Here is a 25,148-nt window from a genome sequence, read left to right on the forward strand (position 1 = left end):
TAGCATGGCATGCTGAAGTTACTACCCTCCGTGCGAGCACCCCCAGGGGCATCGGTATAAAGTATTGGGGCGAAGTGGAAGCCACTACTCACAGGTCCCCTGCCAATTAGAAGATTCCTCTTCAAAATCCCTCCACGGTGGGAATCGTTACAAGCGTCACCCACCTTACCTTCCTCTCGCTACTACTACTAATACCCATGCGTGTCCTTCATTCTTGGAATAGACCACCAAGCTTGCACTGGCTAGGGTGGGGAAAGCAAAGAAGAAGAAGGAGAAGGGCTGGGTTCACCGGGCGACACAGGTCCTCCCCCAGAAATAGATTTTTCCTTCGTCAAAATCCCTTTTCTGGGTTCGACTTATGTCTGCCGGTGAAAAAGTATCAGAGAATTCCCATCCAAGCTAAACAGATACCAAACAAGTGTATAAAAGGGGGTTAATGAAACCTAAGCTTCATTTGAAAAATAAATTTAATGCGCTATAACAATGCACAAATTTTCTTATATACTACTTAAAATAGAACTTAAACTATGACTTAGAACTAGTAAAAAACAAGAAAACATATGACAATGTACATTTATGGTATCTGAGTAATCTAAACGGGTATGTACATACAGTTTCATAAAACCAATATGGTCTCAAAACCAAGGTTTCAATACTATATAGTACATGTTCCGGTGGCGGGATGGTTAAGGCCCAGCCTGGCCCGGAAGAGAGAGGTTGGTGGGGAATACAAGCGAGTCAGGTAGGGAGGAGAGAGTATTAGGGAATGAATTAACAGAAAGGGCTAAGGAGTTAGTAAACTCAATCATTCAGGGGAGACTATGCTCCCTGCAGCTACTGTTGAGAATTTAAGGGCCTCTAGATTTTTGAGGTAGTGGCATTTAAAAGCTGCTGGAGATTTCCAACCCGTATATCTCTTCAGGTCCTCAAAGTTCATATTTTGAAAGTAGTTAATGGAGGTAGCCACTGCTCGGATGTCATGAACGTGTGGGACTGAATCCGGATTGGCCTGTTTAATAAAGTAGAGTATTTGCTGTCTAATACCTTTTAGAGAAATTGTCCCACCTTTCTTCCTAATAAACAGAGGGCCTGAAGATTTTTGGGAAGTCCTAGCTAGAAAGGATTTAAGGGTACTGACAGGACACAATGATGTGTCCTGTGTGAGAAGAAGAATTTTCCAAGGAGTCCACCTATTTTGTGGGTCCTCGTTCTTAGCCAGAAACTGCCGATCAGGGGATAGCAGAACTTCACCTGACGGGAGGAATTCAGTATGGTCTGGATTTTTAGAGAGAGCCGAGAGTTCAGATATTCTGGCAACTGAGGCTAGTGCCATTAAAAATAAGGTTTCCCTAAGAAGGGTTAAATATGAGCATGACTCATTATCAGTGTCTGAGGCTAGCTTAAGACCATCATTTAAAAACCAAGAGACCGTCTGAGGGCGGTCTGTTGGTCTCAGACGGGCACATGCTCTTGGAATCGAAGAGAAGTATGCGTCTGACAGGTTGATATTAAAACCTATCTGGAAAATCTTCCTTGGGGGGGCCGGCCGGCTAATGCCATTTTTTAAGGACAGGACTTTGATATTCATACCACTTAATAAGGTGACTTGGGATATCTCCAAACCGCATATGATTTTTGCCTCTGACCTTCGGTTTTGTGACGCCAGGGCGATTTATCCCGAAAATAACCATTTTTCAAATTCTATCTCTCCTCCCTTGATATTTAATATTAAGACCTGGGATTACTACCATATATAGACCTGATGTAAACCTCCAATCGAATGGGGAGTTTTTTTTCTAAAAGTCATTTTTTTTGCTAGATATGAATTTTTCAATATGGTAAAAAAATAAACCCCATAAATCAGGAGAAAAAAATTTATAATAAAAAGATGAAACAAAAATAGGAAAAAAGGGATCTATTTGATTGTTCTATAATGTCTTTCTGAGTTATATACCAAATTCCAATGTTATAGCTTTAAAACTAAGTGAGAAGGTCAATAAGTATAGTTTTGAGATACGGGCATTCAAAGTTTTCCTTCGTATTTCTATAAAGACAATGTTAATAAATAATGATTATATTAGGAATGTATTTTTTTGTGTATTAATAAACCAAAACTATTTTATTTATCATAATTTAATCATAAATGATGATCCCTTTGCTCATATATCGTAGCCTGGGGCACTGCTTGAGGCAAGATGGGGCACTCCTTCCTACGCAATTCTCTCTCTCCCCTTCACTAACTCGGCTTATTACAGCGAATTTTCTTCTTCTGTATGTTAGCGAGATGTTTTCCTTGTATTTTCCTCTTTGGCGTGATGAAATTCTTGCCGAAACAAAGATAAACAAACGTAAATGCAAGAGAATGTCAGAGGTGAAACTCGAAGGTGTACTCTCTTTTTACAAAGACAATTTAATAAATCATGATTATTATGAATTTCATAATCGATTTTGGGTATTAAAAAACCAAAACCAAAAATGTCAGAGGTGAAATCGAACTTGTAATCTACTTGAAGTTTGTGATCGCACTGAATAATGACTGGACTTGGTAGCTGAGCTGAAGTCTCCCTTCTCGACTTGGGAAATGTCTACAGATGCCATTTCTCCCAATTTCTTTGACAATAATTATCAAAATTTACGATGATAGAAGAAATATTGCATTTTCTTGTACGGATCAATGTTTTAGGCTTATTGAGTTACGTTAACTAATTACCCTGTAACTACGAAAGTAAGAGGAATTTTGACGAAATATTTTGTATATGTATTCTCAATTGCCATATGAAGCTCCATGAATTTTTTCATGACTCTGCATTTTTCGCCCTATACCACCATATACTATAGGGGTTCGGGCCGGCCCCCTTAAGGCTGATTTGATTGTAGTAATGGTACTGGTGGCTAGACCTTTCTCAAATAGAGATCTAAAGAATGAGATTGCCAGATTTGTGGTCATCTCATGAGCATCTGAATCCTTTAGAAATTTGGCCAATTTCTTTACTGCTGAATCATATTGCTTGATTGTTGAATCCCTTTTATCTGATTCTATGAATAGGATGTTTAAAGGATCAATACTAGCGTCCCTTTGAGCTGCAAACTTCATGAAATCCATAAAGTTAGGGCACTCAGAACTCTTGAGGAAGCTGACACAGTCTGAGTTTGTACTATCTGAGTCAGTTCCGGACGGGGGATCCGTTTGGGCCGGAGATTCAGTTCTAGAAGAAGCGGAAACCAGTTGCTCTTTGGCCAGATGGGTGCCACTAATGCTACTTGTCCTGTGAAAGATCTCAGCTTGTGCAGGACCTTCATCAGAAGATTCACTGGTGGAAATAGATAAATCCTCCGCCAAATGTTCCAATCTATGGACATCGCATCCGTGGCATAAGCTAGAGGGTCTAGATTGGGGGCCACGTAGCATGGTAGTTTGTGGTTGGCTTCCGTGGCAAAAAGGACTACCTGAAGGTCCAAGATTTGATTGCAAATCCAATGGAATGACTTCTTGTCCAGGGACCACTCCGATTCCAGCGGAGTTGTCCTGGAAAGTGCGTCCGCGATAACATTTCTTACTCCTTCCAGGTGAATTGCTGACAGGTGCCAATGATTCATCGCCACCAATGAGAATATTGCAATTAGTACATGATTCAGTTTGCTTGACCTGGAGCCTCCTCTGTTTATACAGTGGACTACTACTAGACTGTCTGAGACTAGTCTTATATGAACGTTTCTGGCCGGAGCCAGTCGTTTTAGGGTCAAGAAAACTGCTATTGCTTCCAGAATGTTGATATGAAACTGCTATTGCTTCCAGAATGTTGATATGGTCTCTGACCATGTTCCTTGTACCTTCTTGTGTTGTGAATACCCTCCCCATCCACTCAGAGATGCGTTGGTGTGGATGGTTAAAGATGGCGGAGGGAATTGTAGGGGTACTGACTTGGACAGGTTCTGGCGTTCCGTCCATGGACGGAGCCTTTTTGTCAAAATAGGTGGAATTGCCGAGACCTTGTCTCTGAGTTTGATGTTGGCTCTCGTTCTCCAGACTCGATTGATATCCTTCAATCTGGCCTTGAACAGGACGTCCGTCACTGACGCAAACTTCAGCGACCCTAGAATCCTTTCTTGGGCACGCCGAGAAGCTTTCTTGTTTTTGAGGAACTGTTTCGTAGCCTTTGCTATCTCTTTGACCTTCTTGGGTGGGAGGGATAGCTCGTGTTTGTTTAGGTCCCATTGAATTCCCAGCCATTGGAAGCGAGAGGCTGGGCCGAGCCGGGATTTCTCTCTGTTTATCTGGAATCCCAGAAATTCCAAGAATTTCATCACCTTGGCTGTTGATTTGCGGCTTTCGTCGACGTTGGCTGCCAAAATGAGCCAGTCGTCTAGATAGGCTACTAACAATACCCCTCTCATTCTTAGTTCTTGAACTATCGTCTCTCCCAGTTTGGTGAATATCCTGGGTGCAATGTTGAGCCCGAACGGCATGACTCTGAATGAGTAAGCCTGTTTTCCTAGCTTGAAACCTAGGTACGGAGAGAAGTTCCTTGCTATTAGAACATGATAGTAAGCGTCTGTAAGATCTATAGAGGTGGTGACGGCCCCACGGGGAAGTAAGGTCCGTACCTGCTAGATGGTCAGCATGCGGAACTTGTCACAGTGAATGTATGAGTTGAGATGGGACAAGTCCAGAATCACTTTTCTTTTTTCTGAGTCCTTCTTTGGGACACTGAACAGACGGCCTTGAAATTTTAGGCGTCCCACTTTCTTTATGGCCTTTTTTTGGAGGAGATCTTTGGTATAGTAGTCTATAAGGTCTGCCGTTGGCATCTGATAAAAACTGATTGGTGGAGGGGTCCCTTTCTCCCATTTCCACCCTAGACCTTTCAAGACTATACTGTGGGCCCATGGACTGAAGGTCCAGCGGTCCCGGAAGAGATACAATCTCCCTCCTACCTGCGGATTCTCACTGGTTAGTTGCAGGTCTGGTACCTCTACCTCCACGGAAACCCCTACCTCTTGATCTGCTTCGCAGCCGGGAGCCACCTCTGGCCCTGCTACTTCCGACATGCCTACTGTAGCTGCGAAAGAGATCTCGCGCTTCATAGGTGGGGTTGAAGGCTGGGGAGGTCATTATGGCTGAGTAGGTAGATGGTTGTGGGGCCGGAGGAGTTTGTACTAGTACAAACTGTTGTTGTGGAAGCGCCTTCGATGTTGACGGCTTGCCAACCTGAGATACTGGCACTGCTTGCATTATTGTCTGTGGGCGAGAGGCTTGGTAAGGGTTGTATCTCTTTGCCTTCTTTTTGGTTCTGATTTGGTGTCCAGGCCCCTCAAACTTTCGTTTGAAGGGGAGACCCCAACGAAACCGAAGACTCTGGTTGGCTCTGGATGCCTCCTGGAAGATGTTGTTAACTTCCTCTTTAGGGAAAAAGTTTTCTCCCCACTCTGATGACTTTATGAGCCTATTAGGCTCATGTCTTATGGAGGCACCTGCCAGGACGTGCTTCCTACAAGCTCGTCTCGCCACTGCAAAGTTGTACAGGTCCGCTTGGAAAGTCTGCAACAGCGCTTTCGTTAGGACCCTGAATACTTGCTCCTCGACATATGTAGATGCTACCAACTCCGCCGTCGTGACGGAGTTGATAGATCTTGCCAGTCTGGTTCTTGCCTCGAATTCCGTTTTGACAAAGTGGTCCGGAATCCTAGGCAGCTTCTCCGAGAATAGGTCGGAAGCGCAGTCCAGGTCGAGTTTACCTGCAGTAAACGTAGCCGGTGCGTCCTTCTAAAAGTCCAATCCGGTAGGGAAAAGAAGGGAGGTAGCCTCCGTCTCTCTCAGCACTAGTATAGGCTTGTCCTCTGCCGCTGCTTGCAGCGTCAACTCCACCACCTTAGATGTACATGGTGATGGAATTCCGTCTGGTGTCACAAACATTGTAAAATTCCCTTTGTGCGGCGTTAACTTCGTGTTAACGCAACCCCACTCAGAGAGGGTGCGGACCCAAGTAGCTTGAGCTTGTTCTCTCAGGAAGATCACTGTATCCTTTGGGACTTTATCCACTCTGACTAGCGCATGTTTTGCTAGTCTAATGAATCCAGGGAATGGAAATTGGATACCTGGCGGAAAGAGCTCAAAATCTTCAATTGGCCGGGTTCCGCACCCTTCAATAGTTAGTTTCCCATCCGAGAACGGGGCATGTAGTGCTAACCGCCATGGATTCTCCTTATCAAAAGGTGGAAGCTTAGACGCGTCCGGCACCATCATAGATAGCGCCGGGGTCCCGAAGTGGAGAAGTCCGGTCAGCATTTCCTCCAAAGGCCTGATCCTCTCGGTCAGAAACGTAAATGCCTGGCCGGAGGTATCTGAGCCTGGGGCGAGTCGTATCGACTCAAGCCTCTGATCAATTACTCCAATAACCTTCGTCAGTAGAAGGTTAGTGAAGGCTTCTGGGTCAAATCCAGACTCCGCCACCTTAGGATCGGTATTCATTCTCAATCCCATAGTAGGGGGAGGATCCCTGGCAGCAGGCGACTGAGCGGTGGAAGTCGACGGCTGTGGGGCTGAAGACAACTCCATCGCCGCTGGCGGAGCTGGTTTAGATCCCTTTCGCAGGGTCTTTGGTTTCGGTGATTTAACTTTAGGCGCGACTGAAAGTGCTCCTGCAGGAGGGGAAGTGGGCATAGAGAAGCCCAGGAAAGAAGAGGATGAAGAAGGAGTAGGACTAAGGAGACTCGCTTCACTTACCTCCCCACCTACCTGTTCCTCCATGACTTTGGGCTCCAAATTGATATTCATCGCCGCCACCTCCTCCATCACCAAGTTCTCCTGGTCGTCAGCGAGTGGCATCGTGGCTACCCGGATGGCTTCAATGAGGGGCTCGGCAATGTGCGCCGGAACCACTGTCGTGGCTGTGGCTCCCTGGAACAGAAGGGAGCATAGTCAGGCGTCCATCCAGGACGTAGGGTTGGCCTTTCGGCGCGTTCTTGCCGAACCCCGCAACCCATTTCCGGAGAGCCACCCTTGCCTCATGTCAGGCCTCGGAAGTAGCCTGTCATGGAGGAACCCGAGTTAATATTGTACCTGGTAATAGAGTCTGTATAGCAACCTTTCAAGTTATTATAGCAGAAATTTTTTGTCAATGATGCAGCAAAGATACTTACCTGCTCATCAGTCAGGAGTGACACCATCTCGTAGCACACTGTGCATGCGTCTGGGTGCCAGATCATATAATTCTCCAACTGTACGGCGCAGTTGGCATGGGAACGGCAAACAACGTGGCCGTACGGTTTGCCTAAGGAGGCGGGGCACCCTTCCGCCTGGCAACGAACCATCTGTAATTTGTAATTTATTTATGAGTACTGAACTTCGGCACCGAAGATAACTCCGAAAAGAGCATGCACCTTAAACTAGATATGGGTCAAGACTTATTCACTAATAATTTTCAATTAATTAAATGAATAAAGAATTACTTTGGGTGTATTTGCCTGCTCCCGATTTCGTCCTCAGAGGGTAGATACAGGTCCGGTATGTGGGATATGAGATCCGCCGAACCGGAGAGAAGGAAAAAACCCGCTCTTTATTACGGTCGGCTGAGTCAGAAGGCTACGCATTATTGTAGCCAAAGATCTGATCAACTTGTCATCCCCGCTGAAGCAGGGGATAACATAAGGACGAAATTAGAGCTTCGGCAACACCATGTAATACTCCGTCAACAGGTGTGAGGGTGAGTCACACTCCGTCGGTACCTCAAGGGTCTGGAGCTACTTATAGAGTAGTCCCCGAAGCTCCCACTCAATGTCTCATCTCTTAACGTCCTCTATAATGCCGGAGGAATGGGCTGAAGCGGCAGAACAGGGAGGATAATTCCCTTATCTGAACCTGCACGCTCTAGTTTTAGGGGCGCATAACTCCCAGCCCGAATCTGTACCGGGGAGGGGGGGAACAAGGGGAAACGAGACACTGAGCGACGGAGCTGTATAATGTACAATCCGGAGCTACGTCCTCCGGCTGGTGCGACACTGGTCCGCCATCGTTTACTCGGAGACGTAAAGGATTACCTATAATACCGATAACCCCTCCCCACACCCAACCCCCTCCTCTCCACTTATGTGAACTCGAGATGTCTTTCATCGATAAGACTACTAGTACCGTGAGTTATAGGGCTCAGTCAGACCGAGCTAGGAAGGGGGGGGGGGGGGTGTGGTATATGGTGTGGTCGGTCGTGATCGCCTGGCCACCCACCCGATCAGAGATAGACCTTTACCGAGGTTATGTAGCCTACTATTTCATAGGTAGTAGGCCGACTGGGCCTATGGCCCGTCGAGGTTGGTCGGTGGTCACTCTCGATCAGGAGGCTATGGCCTACTACTGGGTTAGACCAAGACGTACCAGACCGTTATTTACATCTAGGTAACACAATAAATATAAATACTAATAATACATAACATTCATAGAGAGGTATCATGGAAGAGTTGCCAGGAGATTAAGGCAAAAGGAGAGCACCCCGTATGGATCCATTTTAAGCTTCTGAGACCACAACAGAACTGGACAGGGTAGGCTAATTGACTTCCCCTGCTAGCCTGAAGCGGACGGTGGTCCTCGACCAAACCTACTAAACCGAATTTTTCTATCTAGACCAGTAGGGAGGGTGGTCCTCAACCAAACCTACTAAATCAAATTTATTGATCTAGACTGGTAGGGAGGATAGATCCAACAAAATGATAAGAGAGAGGCTCCCTATTTTTGCTATTCTCCCTGCTAGCACAGTAGCGCGGAGGGGGGGGGGTGTATAAAGGGTACCAGGGAAGTGGCACCTAGCCTACCTTCCTAGGCGTAGCCTAGGCTAGGTCGGTCAAACTAGGGGCCAACTCAACCAACCTCTTAGTAAAATGAAAATCATCAACGTGCATAAATCAAGACTTATCTAAGATCGTGTTAACAATAAAACATGCATATTCTCCTTACGAGAGAGAGAGGGATAGGGTTCCCTCCTCTCCCGCAACAATTACTATAGGCTACTAGTAGCCTAATAATTACACATGTGCATCACGTTAAAATTATGTAGGGACAAACCCGCCCCTGAGCTACTGGGGAGGGTTATATTAAAGTACAAGTTGAATAACTATTCTTTAACCCCAGCGAAAGTCACGAGCGAGTTAGGCCTAGTCCCGATCTTACTTGGTTAAAAGTAAGTAAATAATGTATAACTGTCAGGGAAATGATTGTAAATCAAATTCTATATAGTATATAATATAAAAACTTTGTGGAAATTAGTGTGTGACAAATTCACCCGCGTTGTGATGGTGCTCCCAAAATGGCGGGTCAGCCGACGGCGCCCACAATACTTTTTCTGAGGGGCCGAAGGCGACTATGGAAAACACCTCAACCGTATAAGTTACAAAACGTAAATTGGAGTACTCAACTTAGGTGTAGAAGTCAGCCGACATCGTGAAGAAAGCGTAAATCCTGGGACCTGTGACAAACGCGTGGATCGCACACAATCGCTAATACAGGAATGAAGGAAGCGCGTGGGTATTAGTAGTAGTAGCGAGAGGAAGGTAAGGTGGGTGACGCTTGTAACGGCTCCCACCGTTGAGGGATTTTGAAGAGGAATCTTCTAATTGGCAGGGGACCTGTGAGTAGTGGCTTCCACTTCGCCCCAGTACTTTATACCGACGCCCTTGGGCATGCTCGCGCTGAGGGTAGTAACTTCAGCATAGCATGCTAGCTTTTTCTCTGGTATATTTAGGATCTATTTATACTTGGAAAAATGAGCTACAGGGATTTTTCACCGGCAGACACAGGTCGAACCCAGAAATAATTCTCTCTCTCTCTCTCTCTCTCTCTCTCTCTCTCTCTCTCTCTCTCTCTCTCTCTCTCTCTCTCTCTCTCTCAGAGATGTATGTATTTTGCATGATAAATAAAAGATTGACTAATTTTCAAATATTAATATTAATGTAAAGAGCAATCAATTCATTACAGAAAATTCTATAGTGAATTAGTCATATTCTAGTTTATAAATGAAACAATTATATATAAGAATGAAGAAATTCCACTCATGCTGCATCTTTCTTTCTAACTCCAGGTACCAAGCTGAGGTGGCTGAGGTCCACAGCTGTCAAAGATATAAAGTAATGTGACAGTAGGGGGAGCAGTGTTGTGTTGCCCCTCTCTCTCTCTCTCTCTCTCTCTCTCTCTCTCTCTCTCTCTCTCTCTCTCTCTCTCTCTCTCTTTTGTTAAAGAAAGTAGTTCATTCTATCGCAAAGCCACTTGCAATATTATTAAGACAAAGTGTAGATACAGGCAAGATTTATGATGAGCACAAATTAGCATATATTACCCCTACTTTCAAAAGTGGATCAAGACTACTATGAGATTCAGGGTCTCTGTAACACGGTTTTTTGGACTTTGCTCCTTGTCAAAGCATCGGATGTAGCTGAAAGTTGACATATGTATATTTTACAACCACACACAAATTTTGGCAGCATTACCAATAACCTAAACCCGATAGTTTTAATTTTTATAGAGTAAAAATGATCTAGCCGACGCCATGGCCAATGATTACGAGCCAAGAGTCGAAAAACATTCATTACGTAAGCAAGGTAAACAAACACCTTTTGACTAAATGTTGCCCCGCCCATCCACCAGACAGAAATTCCATCGGCTCTGAAACCCAAAGACTTTATGAATGACGGAACGATACATAGATGTGGGTTGGGTATCAGTGCTAGCGTAGTAATACTACTGTAGCAGTAGTGCCGCAACATTATAGCAGTAATATACATGAATTAAACGTTTAGGCCAACTGCTGGGATCCTTGAGGATCATTTAGCACTTCTTACAACTACTCGAGAAATGAGTTTTTATAGCCAGAAGTTAAATTTTCTAATCCAACAATGCCCATGGTAGCCTTCAGTGTTATGCTGAATTATAACGAGGCAAAAGTGGGTGGAGCCTCATGAAGTCACCATTCTGACGATAATTATTGGTGAAGGTTTAAAGCCAATATACGGTACCGGCTATTTTTTTTCAGTAAATAGGTAGATAGCCAATAAATAAAAATTGCTTGACATTGGATATAGCAGTTATCAAATCAAGAGTGTCTACTATGTTTTTGGTAATTACCAACTATTCCCTACATCTTGTCAATCTGATTGTGACCTATAAAGTAGACTGTAATTTCTTTGGAAACTTATTTTGGGAGTTAGACTAATAATCGAATTGTTTTTGTATCTATTAACATATTTTGTTGGTTTGTTCATAATGACAATTATCAGTGGAGAGGTTCCAGAGTTCATAAAGGTGTACTGCTTTGCTTGTATTTTAAATTTGTATGTTCATTTTGTTGCCGAGAGGTTTTAGGCTCTTCGTTACGTATAGCCAATCATCCATCGAGAAAGAGGGAAGAAATGATGTCATAAGTTACGTAACGAGTGCGTTCGAAACCATTTCTCTTAGTAAGTTGGCCCGTCTTCAAAAAAGGTCACTTTTACATTATAAGTACCAAATTTATTCAACCTACGTAGTGCAGAATACACTCAAAATTTATGTGTTGATATAATATGTATTCTGAATAAGCGTTATATTTATGAAATGCATAGATAAAAAGTTATTGCGAAAAAACCGTGTTACAGAGGTCCTGAATCTCATAGTAGAGGCAAGTAATTATAGGCCTGTGAGTCTAACATCACATATTATGAAAGTGTATGAAAGGGTAATGAAGAAAAATATTATGAAACATTTAATAAAAAATAATTTGTTTAATATAGGACAACATGGTTTCGTACCCGGAAAAAGTACACAAACCCAACTGTTAGTCCACCGTGAAAACATATACAAAAATATGAAAAGTGGAAATGAAACAGATGTGGTTTATCTAGACTTTGCAAAAGCTTTTAACAAGGTAGACCATAATATATTAGCAAAGAAAATTAGAAAACATAATATAGTGGATAAAGTAGGAAGATGGTTAAAAGAATTTTTACACAACAGAAAACAGATAGTTATTGCAAACGATGAGAAATCGGATGAAGCTAAGGTAATATCCGGTGTGCCACAAGGTACGGTGTTAGCTGCATTACTGTTTGTTATTATGATTGCAGACATAGACAGTAATGTTAAGGACTCGGTAGTGAGCAGTTTCGCCGATGACACAAGAATAAGTAGAGAAATTACTTGTGATGAAGATAGGAACGCGCTACAAAGAGACCTTAACAAAGTATATGATTGGGCAGAGGTATATAGGATGGTATTTAACTCTGATAAATTTGAATCAATAAATTGTGGAGACAGAAGGAAAGCTATATGCATATAGGGTACCTAATAATGAGACCATCACAAATAAGGAAGCAGTTAAAGACCTTGGTGTGATGATGAATAGGAACATGTTATGCAATGATCAAATGGCAATTCTGTTGGCAAAATGTAAAGCAAAAATGGGAATGTTGTTAAGGCACTTCAAAACAAGAAAAGCTGAACACATGATTATGCTTTATAAAACATATGTTCGTAGTCCACTTGAATATTGCAATATGATATGGTACCCACACTATCAAAAGGATATTGCACAAATAGAGAGTGTACAAAGGTCCTTTACAGCTAGAATAGAAGAAGTAAAGGACCTTGACTACTGGGAAAGACTACAATCCTTAAAATTATATAGTCTAGAAAGGAGAAGAGAACGCTTCATGATAATTCAGGCATGGAAACAGATAGAAGGAATAGCCGAAAACATCATGTAGCTAAAAATATCAGAAAGAGCAAGCAGAGGTAGATTAATAGTGCCCAAAACTATACCAGGAAAAATAAGGAAAGCACACAGGACATTAATCCACTACACACCAGCATTGATAATGCAGCGTCTGTTCAATGCGTTTCCAGCTCATCTGAGGAATATATCAGGAGTGAGCGTAGATGTGTTTAAGAATAAGCTCGACAAATATCTCAGCTGCATCCCAGACCATCCAAGATCGGAAGATGCAAAATATACCGGAAGATGTACTAGCAACTCTCTGGTAGACATTAGAGGTGCCTCACACTGAGGGACCTGGGGCAACCTGAACAAGATGTAAGGTCTGTAAGGTAAGGTCTCTCTCTCTTTACTGAGATGAGAGATTTTTATGGTACATGTATGTATAATATGTTTATTAATATTTTCAAATAATAATAATAATAATAATAATAATAATAATAATAATAATAATAATATAACTGTAATTACAAAAATCATATGTGATAGTATTTTAAAGAAATACAATAATCTTTCCAATTCCCTCTCAAATGAGGATAACTCTCTCTCTCTCTCTCTCTCTCTCTCTCTCTCTCTCTCTCTCTCTCTCTCTCTCTCTCTCTCTCTCTCTCTCTCTCACAGAGATGTATGTTTTTTTGTATGATAAATAAATGATTTACTAATTTTCAAATATCAATTTTAATGTAAACAGCAATTATATCAATTTATTAAAAGAAAATACTAAAATGAATTAGTAAGATTTTAGTTTATAATTTTCAAATATCAATTTTAATGTAAACAGCAATTATATCAATTCATTAAAGAAAATACTAAAATGAATTAGTAAGATTTTAGTTTATAAATGAAAAAAATGTAAGAATAAAAGAAAATCCATTTACCCTACAACTTTTTTTCAAACTCCAGGTAGCCAAGCTGAAGCGGCTGGGGTCCACAGCTGTCAAATATATCAAGTAATGTGACAGTAGGGGAGAGAGTTGCCAACTAGGTTGTGTTGTGTTGTCCACTCAAGTTCTTGTAATTTCTCTCTCTCTCTCTCTCTCTCTCTCTCTCTCTCTCTCTCTCTCTCTCTCTCTCTCTCTCTCTCTCTCTCTCTCTTTCTATGGTACATGTGTATACGTATGTTTATTAACCCTTTAACGCCGAAGGGGTATAATAAAAATCATCTCCTGTATGCCGAGGAGGTCTTGGAGTGAGCGCCGAAGCGGAAAAAATATTAAAAAAAAAAATCACAGCTCGCTTAGTTTTCAAGATTAAGAGTTCATTTTTGGCTCCTTTTTTTGTCATTGCCTGAAGTTTAGTATGCAACCATCAGAAATGAAAAAAATATCATTATCATATATAAATAATGCGATATATATGATAGCGCGAAAACAAAATTTCATATGTAATTGTATTCAAATCGCGCTGTGAGCAAAACACTTAAAGCTAACAAGTTAATTTTTCCCGTTGTATTGTACACTTAATTGCGATCATTTTGGTATACATATAACACATTGTAAAATGATCAAAGCAACAAAGAGAAAATATTATCACAAAATGATGCATGAATTCGTAACGTGCGGACGTAAAAAAATGTTTTTTTTAAAAATTCACCATAAATCTAAATATTGTTCTAGAGACTTCCAATTTGTTTCAAAATGAAGATAAATGATTGAATATTACTATACTGTAAGAGTTTTAGCTTACAATTGCAGTTTTCGACCATTTCGGACGAGTTAAAGTTGACCGAATGTCGAATTTTTTTATATGTATTTTTTTATAATCAAATATTTTGAAAATGAGAAAAGCTACAAGCTTCAATTATTTTTTGTTGTATTCTACATGAAATTCCGTACATTTTCAATATAAAACTCTATGAAATGCCTAATATGAAATGGAGCAAATATTACTGTGGCGGGATCACAAAAACAAGTAACCTCCCCACATAAACTTAACCTGTCTGGCTATCAAACCCACCCTCAATCACACTTTCCACTTAACACTACAGCAGGACAATTGCCCCAATACCTACATACAGAACAAAAAACACAAACAGGTACTCACCGCTGGCTTCTGATAGCTACCTAGGACTAGGCTGTGCTGTCGTCCAACTGGATATAGGCTATAGGCTAGCCAACACACAACCACCGCCGACAACCAAACACAAATCAACCACCCGGGACCCACAACCCCACAAAAACTCAATAACCCAACGACTAAATGCAGATGAACACCAACCGCCTGAAAAAACACGACAACCACACGACTTACAGCAGTACAACAACCCGCCAAAACCAACCCTGCCCCAACCACCACTAACAGACACCGAAAATGCACCACCACCTTCTTAACCTCCCCACACCAACAGACACAAGCACAACCAACTTCACAACCCCAAAATCTATCAAATACACCCAAACAACGAAACACCCAAGGATAACCGCTGACAAAACCGACACTGACTTGACCAGACACCTCACTGTTTACAACTCTCGTAACAGACTTCCATTGACTACCTACAGAGTGCCACAACAGACATGCTTCCGACCGCCATCTAACCACTCCCCATTCATTCTTCACCAACTCTCTCTCTCTCTCTCTCTCTCACACAACCTTTGGAGATGTTGTCAAATATAAACTAAAATTACTCCTCCATATTACCTCCCCCATTACATTTGACAACATCTCCTTACACTCACAACATCCACACTAAATTGCCTTTCGCAACACCCAAGGATGCTCAGATGCAGGTCCCCTGGATCTTGTTTGAGGACCATCATACACTCTTTCAGTTACATCGCCATTCACTTCTTCCAAACCACTTTCTTTCAAACTCCCATTATCTCCCTTACTACCATCCTCCCAAATTCCATTCACTACTTCACCGATGTCTTCCAACTCTGGTTCCAACATCTCCCCTATTTCGGCCACCAAACCACTCAGTTCATCCATACTTCTGTCAAACTCCTGCAAAGACTTATCCATCCTATCAACTACCTCCTCACTACTCAGTTTCCTTCTCACTGAAGTCTTACTTGTCCCTGTCAACTCAAACCCACATACACTACAAGTATCATTCATTCCCCCAAAGTCATCCGTAGCACACGCTTTATCAACCGTTTGCACCCTACCACCAACCCCTTTACCATGCCGTTCACGCTTTTCCCTTCCACTTCCTCTCTCCACACTCTTCTGTTTTCTTCCATACTCAACCAACACCAACTGTCGATCTCCCAGACCAATTTGTTCACCAACAGTCGGCTCATACTTATTCACCCTCAACCACTCACTCATCGCATTCTCCCGAACATAGTGTGGTACTTCCCTCCACTTACGGAGCTGGTTATGGTGTGCCCTAACCTCATCCAGTCCCCCACCTACTCGCAATTTCCCCAAAACATAACTCAATCCACTCGGTCCCCACTTCCAAAATCTCAAAAGGCCCTTCAAATTTCTCCCTTACTTTATTCACATTCATTCTTCCCATCTCAACCACCTCTTTCAACACCTTATCCCCAATCTTAAAACTCTCAAACTTTTCACTCGCTTTCTTCCACAAATCCCGATCACCTTCTGACAGACCCAACCGCGTCTGACAATCCTTTCAAAATTCAACACATATTTACAAGGAGACATACCTATCTCTTCTGCAGTGGGCGTTATATACCCAAACTGCACGTCCTACATACATATCCCAATCCTTGTCGCTCTTACTCATCATTCGCAAAATCTCAGTCATCGTCCTAACAGTCCTTTCAGCCAACCCATTCGCACTGGGCATATACAGAGTAGAATACACATGCACAATACCCATTCCTTCAACATTTCTTCAAATTCCCATCCCACAAACTCAGGTCCATTATCACTCAACATTTTTGCCGGCTTACACACACACATGGGCAACATCACTTGACCCACCATTCGTGCAACAGTTTCACGTCTCTTATCTTTGATGGGAACCACATAAGCAAATTTACTCATGTGATCCACCATCACAATCATCCCCACGTGTCCTCTCGCAGTCCTGGCAAAGAAACACAATCAATCACAAGCATTTCAAACGGCTCTTTCATCTGCAATCGCAACACAGGTGGACTTGCATGCACACTCTGATACTTTCCCTCTGACAGTCTTCACACGTGACAGCCACATCCACACAAATCTTACTCAACCCAGGAGCATACAATCTCTCTCTCATGCATTCCCACAACTTATTTTTTCCCATATGCCCAAACCGATCATGCACCAACAACAAACACATACTCACAGCTGACTCAACAGAAAACACTGGCACATACACTTCCTTGTCATACACCCCTTCCTGATGCAAAAAGTACACTATGTGTTTTGCACACCACAAAACGGTTTAGCAACCCTCTATATACATCCAACTCACATGGCCAGTCTTCCACACGCACTCCTCCCAAAACACATTGTCGCAACACACTTATCTCCAGGCACTTATTTTGCATTTCCTCAATCTCTTCCTCACTCAACAGATCATTCTCACTCCTAGCAATATCAATCATACCCACAAAGTTTGCTACAAACACATTACCATCTTGAATCCTAGCCACTTGCCTGCCCCCCTTTCTAAGAATTCCATTTCTACATCTACGTCTATATCGTGGATCCTCAAAAAATCTATCCCTATTAAAAAACATGATGGCATATCATTTCTCCTATAACTATAAAGTTATGCATTACCTCAAGATCTCCCAACCTAACCTTTAACCATACCTCTTCCCATACTAAAACACTTCCTTGTCCTAACCCATGTATTCTCACACTTGTAGACTGCCTTTTCACTTCCCAATCACATCTCTCAAGTTCACTCACCACTGACCCACTCACCAAGGAAACTTGTGCCCCTGTGTCAACCAAACCACAATACTCACTATCATTCAATTTTACTTGGACAAACGTCACCATTTTCCCTCGAGTCCCATGCATACACACATTCACTACCACGTCCACCTGGTTATCCACATCACAATCCTCCTCATCACATTCATCCTCAGCTAACTCCCCATTTCCACAATTCTGACTCAGATCCCCTTCACAGTCCCTTTTTGTAACCAACCAATTACAACCACGTTCCCCGCACTGAATCATCAAAACCCACGTTCATTACCAGTACTCACCCTTCCTCGATATTCAACCGGTCTGTCCCATCCAAAATACAACAACACTTTTATTACCAAACAACTCAGCTACTGCTGACAACAATTCATACAACACTTCTCCCTGCCCAACCTTGTTCCTCCGCACATGCCACTTCCTTCTGCACATCACTCATCAACTTCACTCGCAACTCATTTACACTACCGGGTACCTCTTCAACCAGACCCTTACCTTCCAAGTTTTTCAATGCTGAAAACAAAAATTCACACATTCTGTCATTCCTTCAAACCTCTCTTTTACAACCAACCCCTCAGGTACCATATTCGGATCCCAGTCACTTTTCACAACACCACTGTCCTTACCATGCATCCTAGACATCGTATCAGCAATCACATTTTTACTCCCCGGCACATATTCTAAGCTAAAATCAAACTCACTCATCTCAATTGTTGCGCAATCCTAGCATTCACACTTTCCTTCTTGATCATATAAACTAACGGCCGATGATCTGTCCTTATGACAAATTTTACCCCATACAAAAACACTTTCAACGCTTTCACACAAAACCTTATTGCTGCAAGCTCCTTCTCAACCACGAATACTTAAGCTCTGCTTTATTAAAAGCTTTACTCACATACGCAATCACTCTCAATTGTCCCTCCCCATTCACCTCTTGCATCTGCACCCAAGCATCCTCCCATACTAAACTTATAGCATCAGCATACAAACTCAAGCTTACTGGCATCCTCACTGTAGTCCGGAAAAGCCAAGGTGACGTCCCTAGCAGCCTCCTCTTTCAATCTCTCAAATGCTCCCACCATTCGCTCATCCCACCTCAGCTTAGTACAATTTTTCTTCCCGGTCCATTCAGTCAACGGCTTCCCTATACCCGAACAATCCTAACGAACTTCCTCCCGAACTCAATCAAACCCAAAAAACCCTTTAACTCCCGCACGGTCCGGGGACGTGGAAACTCCTTTACTTTTTCCACAACTTTTCACTCTTCCTTACACCACTCGCACTCACCTTATGACCAAGAAATTCCACTTCCCAGCCAACCACGTACACTTCTCCAGCTTCACTTTCACTCCAAACCTCTTCCAACCGTTCTAACACCTTCTCAAGCAGTTCCACATTCTCCTCAACAGTTTCACTTGCAATCAAAACATCATCTATAAACACAGTCACCTTCCTTCTATCAAAACCAGCCAAAACTACATTCATCGCCCTCTGGAAGGCAGCAGGCGCATTAGCCAATCCAAAGCTTAACCTCTTTGAATTGATAGTGGCAGCTACCACTCGAAAAAGCCGTAACATGCCTGCTCCCCTTCCTCAAGAGGCATCTGGTAATAGCCCCTTACCAAATCCAATTTTGTGAAACACTCTCATCCCATGCATCTTATACACACAATCAGACACCACATTCATCGGGAATCGCTCCTTCACAGTCACTTCATTCACCTTCCTGTAATCAACACACATCCTCAAACTCCCATCTGTCTTGCGTACTGGGACTATGGACTATTCCAAGCACTCTCGCTCCTCTCGATCACTCCCACTCTCTCAAGTTCCTCACACTGTTCCTCAATCTCTCGGGCAATAGGCGCAGAAAAGTGTCGGGGACGCTGATATATGGGGGTATCGTCATTCTAAACTATCTTGAACTCTGGGAGCTTAGATCCCCTGAAATCCTCATCACCCCGACTCAACGCACCCCGGGCCTATCCACAACATCTGCATCAACCGCTCCCTCTCGTCATCACCAACATTTTCATCCACCCCAATTCTTTCTCTCAACTCATCATACTTCCACTCATCACTTTCTTTCATGCTACCTGTCATCACCTGCCGCACCCTAACATATCTTTCGTCGTCCACATCCACCAACGTATACAACAACCCCACACAATCACCCTCACGTATACCCCGCACTCGCTTTTTCCTAACACTCGGCAATGAGGCCACAAAAACCCGAGGATTCTCCATATCCAAAATCCCGTCGTACACATGCACACTCGCTCTTACCAACTTGTTTGCATCCACACCCTCAACCACATATGCACACTTGTCACCTTTGACAATCCCAAGACTATCGGGCCACGCAACTTTCACACTAACAACTTCTCCAACTTCTTGCGGCACTTTTACACTCTCTTTCGCAACCAACGGCACTCCTTCCATATTTTACTGCTTACTCCTCCCATCCCCATCCAAGTACAAACTCTCCATGTACATTCCCCTCCTATGCAACTCATCATATTCCTGCTCGGATGGACCACCATCCCACACTTCTTCAGGAACCTGTATCCTAACAACATATCATACTTATCACTCCTTCCCTCGATCACACAAAAGTCACCTTCATCCATCACTACCCCTTCGATTTCTACATTTTCACGCAACATTCCCACCACAGGCATACCCAAATTTCCTATTCCTCGTACCTCCCCTTTACATTTCCTAATTTCACACTCACTCCGCAACTTGTCACATCCATTCTCAAAAAAGAACACTGACACTGCACCCAGTATCAATCAAAGCAACCAAACACACCCCTTTGCACCTCACTTTTACACTCATACATTCATGAGCTCTTCCTCCAAACCCGGTTTTTCAGCAAACAATCCTTCACGCACATGCATCACTCTTATGACTGCACACCAGAGGACCCACCCAATGAATCCCCTTGTACCTAGTTTCCCGAACTCCCAACCTGACTCATCCTCTTTCGCCTACACGCACTCGCCACATGACCTTCCATTCCACATTCAACACATTTTGCCCGCTGTTCCTTACACATCCTAGCATAATGCCCATTCTTCCCGCAATTACCGCAAACCTCAGTCACACGAGTACCTCGACATCCACTTGCTATATGCCCTACTTGCCCACACCTGTACATTTAATATCCCTATCTTTCTTACACTCGCTCACTAAATGCCCTGTTTGCCCACACCCGAAGCAAGCTCCCAACGCCCACCGACATTCATTCTTCCTGTGCCCTAGCTTTCCACATCTGTAACACTGCTGCTCTCGTTCACGACTAACCGACCCTACTCTTCCAACGCTTGCACTCCGATCTCTCTTAGGGCTAACCATACTTACGTTACTGGCTCTAACGCTCCTATCAACCACTCGCTCTGCCATTCGCCTTGGCCCTTCCAAACTGCCTCCCTATAGCTCTTAAACTCTGGTATAATATCAGCCACTTCAGTCCTAATACTAACACTTCTACTCTCTTTCATACACCTATCCAACTCATAATCCTCTACTATTTCCAAAATGTCGTTCCACGACAACCTTTCATTCGTCATCGCATTTTCTCCTTACGTTTCAGATTTACAAAACTCGTACACACTCTCAGGCACAGTCGCCAACAACTTCCTCACTAACTCTTTACACTCATTTATCCCTTCGTCCCCAAACTTTTCTGGCCAATGTTTCCAACCTGCACACATACATCAACAACGACTCACAACATTCCCATTTTTTTTCTTTACTCATCAAAACAAAAATGTTTTCTCCTATATCTAACACTACTCCTTATCCTCTTCGCCTGTTCCACAATCCTGGCTTTCACACTCTCATACGGCACATTCCCTACACTCATCATTACCCCATACATATTCAACAAAAATCCCGTCAAAAAGCCACCCAACTCTCTTGCCCAGACTCTCTTATTATCCCCATACTTTGCCTCACAATACCTCTCATATTCCTTAAAAAAATCCCCTATGTCCCTACTACCATATTCCTCGTATTGTGCACATCTAGGTATCTCTCTCATATATACAGCCTTTCGTACTTCCCGCTCACTCTCACTTTCGCTACTACCATTCTGATCCCTCTTAACCTCGTCCGAATATAGGGAATCAACTTCCATACTAACATCCGTGCTCCTCATTACGCTCTTCTTACCCTTCTTCTACCCACCTGTTTCCACTCACCGCTATCCAAATCACTCTCAGCCCTTCCCCAATGTATTCAGTCTAGTCTCATCCTGTCCGTCATCCTTCCTAACCTTCTTTCCCTTAATCGTCTTCTTTTCCTCAGCCCCCTTCTTATTCTTGTCCTCAGGTTTATCCTTATCCTGTCTCTTTCCCTTCTTCCCTTTACCTACCACAAACAAGTCACCTTCGTCACTCGTAGTTTCATCCCCTCGCTCTTCCACTGTCTTTTACCACTTCTGGCCTATCACAAGACCAGTAGGCCTACCCCCTACAGCTCCTCTCCCATGAACCCTTCATCATCTCCTGCACTGCATTCATCATCCCTAAGAATTTTCATCCATTTTCTCAACCATTCTCTCTTCTGCTCCTTTCACTTCTTCTTTCATTTCCACTTTTGCACTCCTTAGCATTCCTCTCATTTCCTCTAACTCGCTCTTCACTCCTCACACTCTACCCTTAACCTCTCATTATCCACTTCTAATTGTCCTCTTACTTCCCTCTCCAACCTCAACTCCTCAGCATCTCCACCTCACTCAATCCTTCCATCTCAAACTTTCTCACCACTATACACACTAGCCTAGACCAATTGTCCTGCAGCTGCCACACCAGCAGTCCTGTTCGGGCGCCAAAAAAATAATGTGGCGGGATCACAAAAAACAAGTAACCTCCCCACATAAACTTAACCTGTCTGGCTATCAAACCCACCCTCAATCACACTTTCCACTTAACACTAAAAAACACAGCAGGACAATTGCCCCAATACCTACATACAGAACAAAAAACACAAACAGGTACTCACCGCTGGCTTCTGATAGCTACCTAGGACTAGGCTGTGCTGTCGTCCAACTGGATATAGGCTATAGGCTAGCCAACACACAACCACCGCCGACAACCAAACACAAATCAACCACCGGGACCCACACCCACAAAAACTCAATAACCCAACGACTAAATGCAGATGAACACCAACCGCCTGAAAAAACACGACAACCACACGACTTACAGCAGTACAACAACCCGCCAAAACCAACCCTGCCCCAACCACCACTAACAGACACCGAAAATGCACCACCAACCTTCTTAACCTCCCCACAACCAGACAGACACAAGCACAACAACTTCACAACCCCAAAATCTATCAAATAACACCCAAACAACGAAACACCCAAGGATAACCGCTGACAAAACCGACACTGACTTGACCAGACACCTCACTGTTTACAACTCTCGTAACAGACTTCCATTGACTACCTACAGAGTGCCACAACAGACATGCTTCCGACCGCCATCTAACCACTCCCATTCATTCTTCCACCAATCTCTCTCTCTCTCTCTCTCTCTCACACAACCTTTGGAGATGTTGTCAAATATAAACTAAAATTACTCCTCCATATTACGAGAATGCGACATACGCATTTCGGAGATTTGCGGCGGAGAATCCGTGCGCGGAGGGAGGGGAAAGTTTATTTTAAAATTCACCATAAATCTAAATATTGTGCTAGAGACTTCGAATTTGTTTCAAAATGAAGATAAATGACCTCATAAGGTCTTTTGAGACAATTAAGAGAAAGGACAATCCAACCCCCTCTTGGAATTTGGATGTTGTCCTGGTGTTTCTAACCTCGAGCAGGTTCGAACCCCTCGACAAGGCTTCATGGAAAGACCTCACCAAGAAGACCCTATTCCTGGTTGTGTTGGCAACAACCAAGAGGATAGGAGAGTTGTAAGCCTTTAGCAAGAATATAGGCTTCAGTGGGGAGAATGCAGTTTGCTCGCTGCAACTAGGTTTTCTCGCCAAGAATGAGAATCCTTCTCACCCATGGCCTAGATCCTTTACCATACCAGGGTTATCTCATTTAGTAGGACAGGAAAAGGAGAGAGGCCTTTGTCCAGTGAGAGCCCTAAAGTATTATCTACAGAGAACCAAAAACTTAAGAGGACAGACAGACAACCTCTGGTGCTCGGTAAAGAAGCCTTCACTACCTTTGTCGAAGAACGCACTGGAGTTCTTTATCTAAGACTTGATAAGGGAAGCTTACCAGAACTGTGATGAGAAAAGCTTCCCAATCCTCAAAGTCAAGGCACACGAAGTAAGAGCTGTGGCGACTTCGATGGCGTATAGACACAACAAGTCGATGAAAGCGATTTTGGAAGCGACTTTCTGGCGAAGCAAGTCTATCTTCGCAGATTGTTACCTCAAAGAGGTACAGACCCAATATGAAGATTGTTGCTCCCTGGGTCCGTACGTTGCCTCCGGCGCCGTAGTTGGAGAAGGTACTACTGCCTCTAACCCATAACCTTATTTATACCCTTGCTTTTTTCTTGAACTAGGTATCACAGGTTGTCTGTGAAGGTTGTTGCAACCTTCCACAGTCTGGGATGCAAGTCTAGGTTAGGTTTTTATTATGTTTGTGTTTTTAGTGTGTTAGTTGGTCAGGTGGTCAGCTCATTGTCCATGGCTTTGCCAGGATAGCAAGGGTGGTGGTCTAGTCATGTTAAGGTCGAGGACCGTGTGACAGCCCCACAGAGACTTTCTACAGCCCCCTGGGTGGATCGCTGGGTCTCTCAAGGAATGCAGGCTAATGAGGCAGGAAAACTTTGAAGCCAGCTTCCTTATCAGGTAAGAGCCAGATTATTAGTTCAGCTAATTTGTAGCGATTAATAATTTTACGAATTCCCAAAGGTGTCAATTAGCTATATATATGTAACTACCAGGGAAGTTGGATATTTAAAAATGGTATTTTCATTTTAAAATAAGTTTTTAAATATACTTACCTGGTAGTTACATATATATAGCTTTATCCCGCCGATTCGTCGCTCGCACGGCAGAAATTCGAAATTCGCGGCTATCGCCGATAGACGGTCAGGTAATCATACCTGTGCTCCCTCTATCCAGGTACCTGGAACCATTCCCATTTGTCCTCAGAAATTCCATGCCCCTGTTCTCAGAGGGGAGGAGGGAGGGACCTTCATATATATGTAACTACCAGGTAAGTATATTTAAAAACTTATTTTAAAATGAAAATACCATTTTTGTGTTGAGTTAAAGATACAGGAATTTTAGGATAGGATAGTTATGATTTATTTATTTATTAGAATGAAAGTATAAAAAATAGACTGTGCATGTTAAACAGTATGGAAAAATTATTTCTAATAAAATATAGTGTATGTACTTATTTTAAACTTCGTTGGTGAAACGACACTCTATTCGACCATAGACTTTAGTACATTTTAAAGGATTTTGACGAAGGAAAAATCTATTTCTGGGCAGGGGCCCGTGTCGCCCAGTGAAATGCACATATTTCTAAGGTAAATTATTGCTAACATACCAGAGAAAAAAGCTAATATGGAAATGCCAGAATAGTTC

General features: G+C 43.0%; 1 protein-coding gene across 2 annotated transcripts in view; it reads left to right on the forward strand.

The window, feature by feature from the left end:
• LOC135220685 (zinc finger protein 28-like) overlaps positions 1-25,148 on the forward strand; it is a 78,609-nt gene that overhangs the window by 26,217 nt on the left and 27,244 nt on the right. The gene's annotated exons all lie outside the window — the stretch shown is intronic.

This window comes from Macrobrachium nipponense, chromosome 2, assembly GCF_015104395.2.
Source record: "Macrobrachium nipponense isolate FS-2020 chromosome 2, ASM1510439v2, whole genome shotgun sequence".
Classification (NCBI taxonomy): domain Eukaryota; kingdom Metazoa; phylum Arthropoda; class Malacostraca; order Decapoda; family Palaemonidae; genus Macrobrachium; species Macrobrachium nipponense.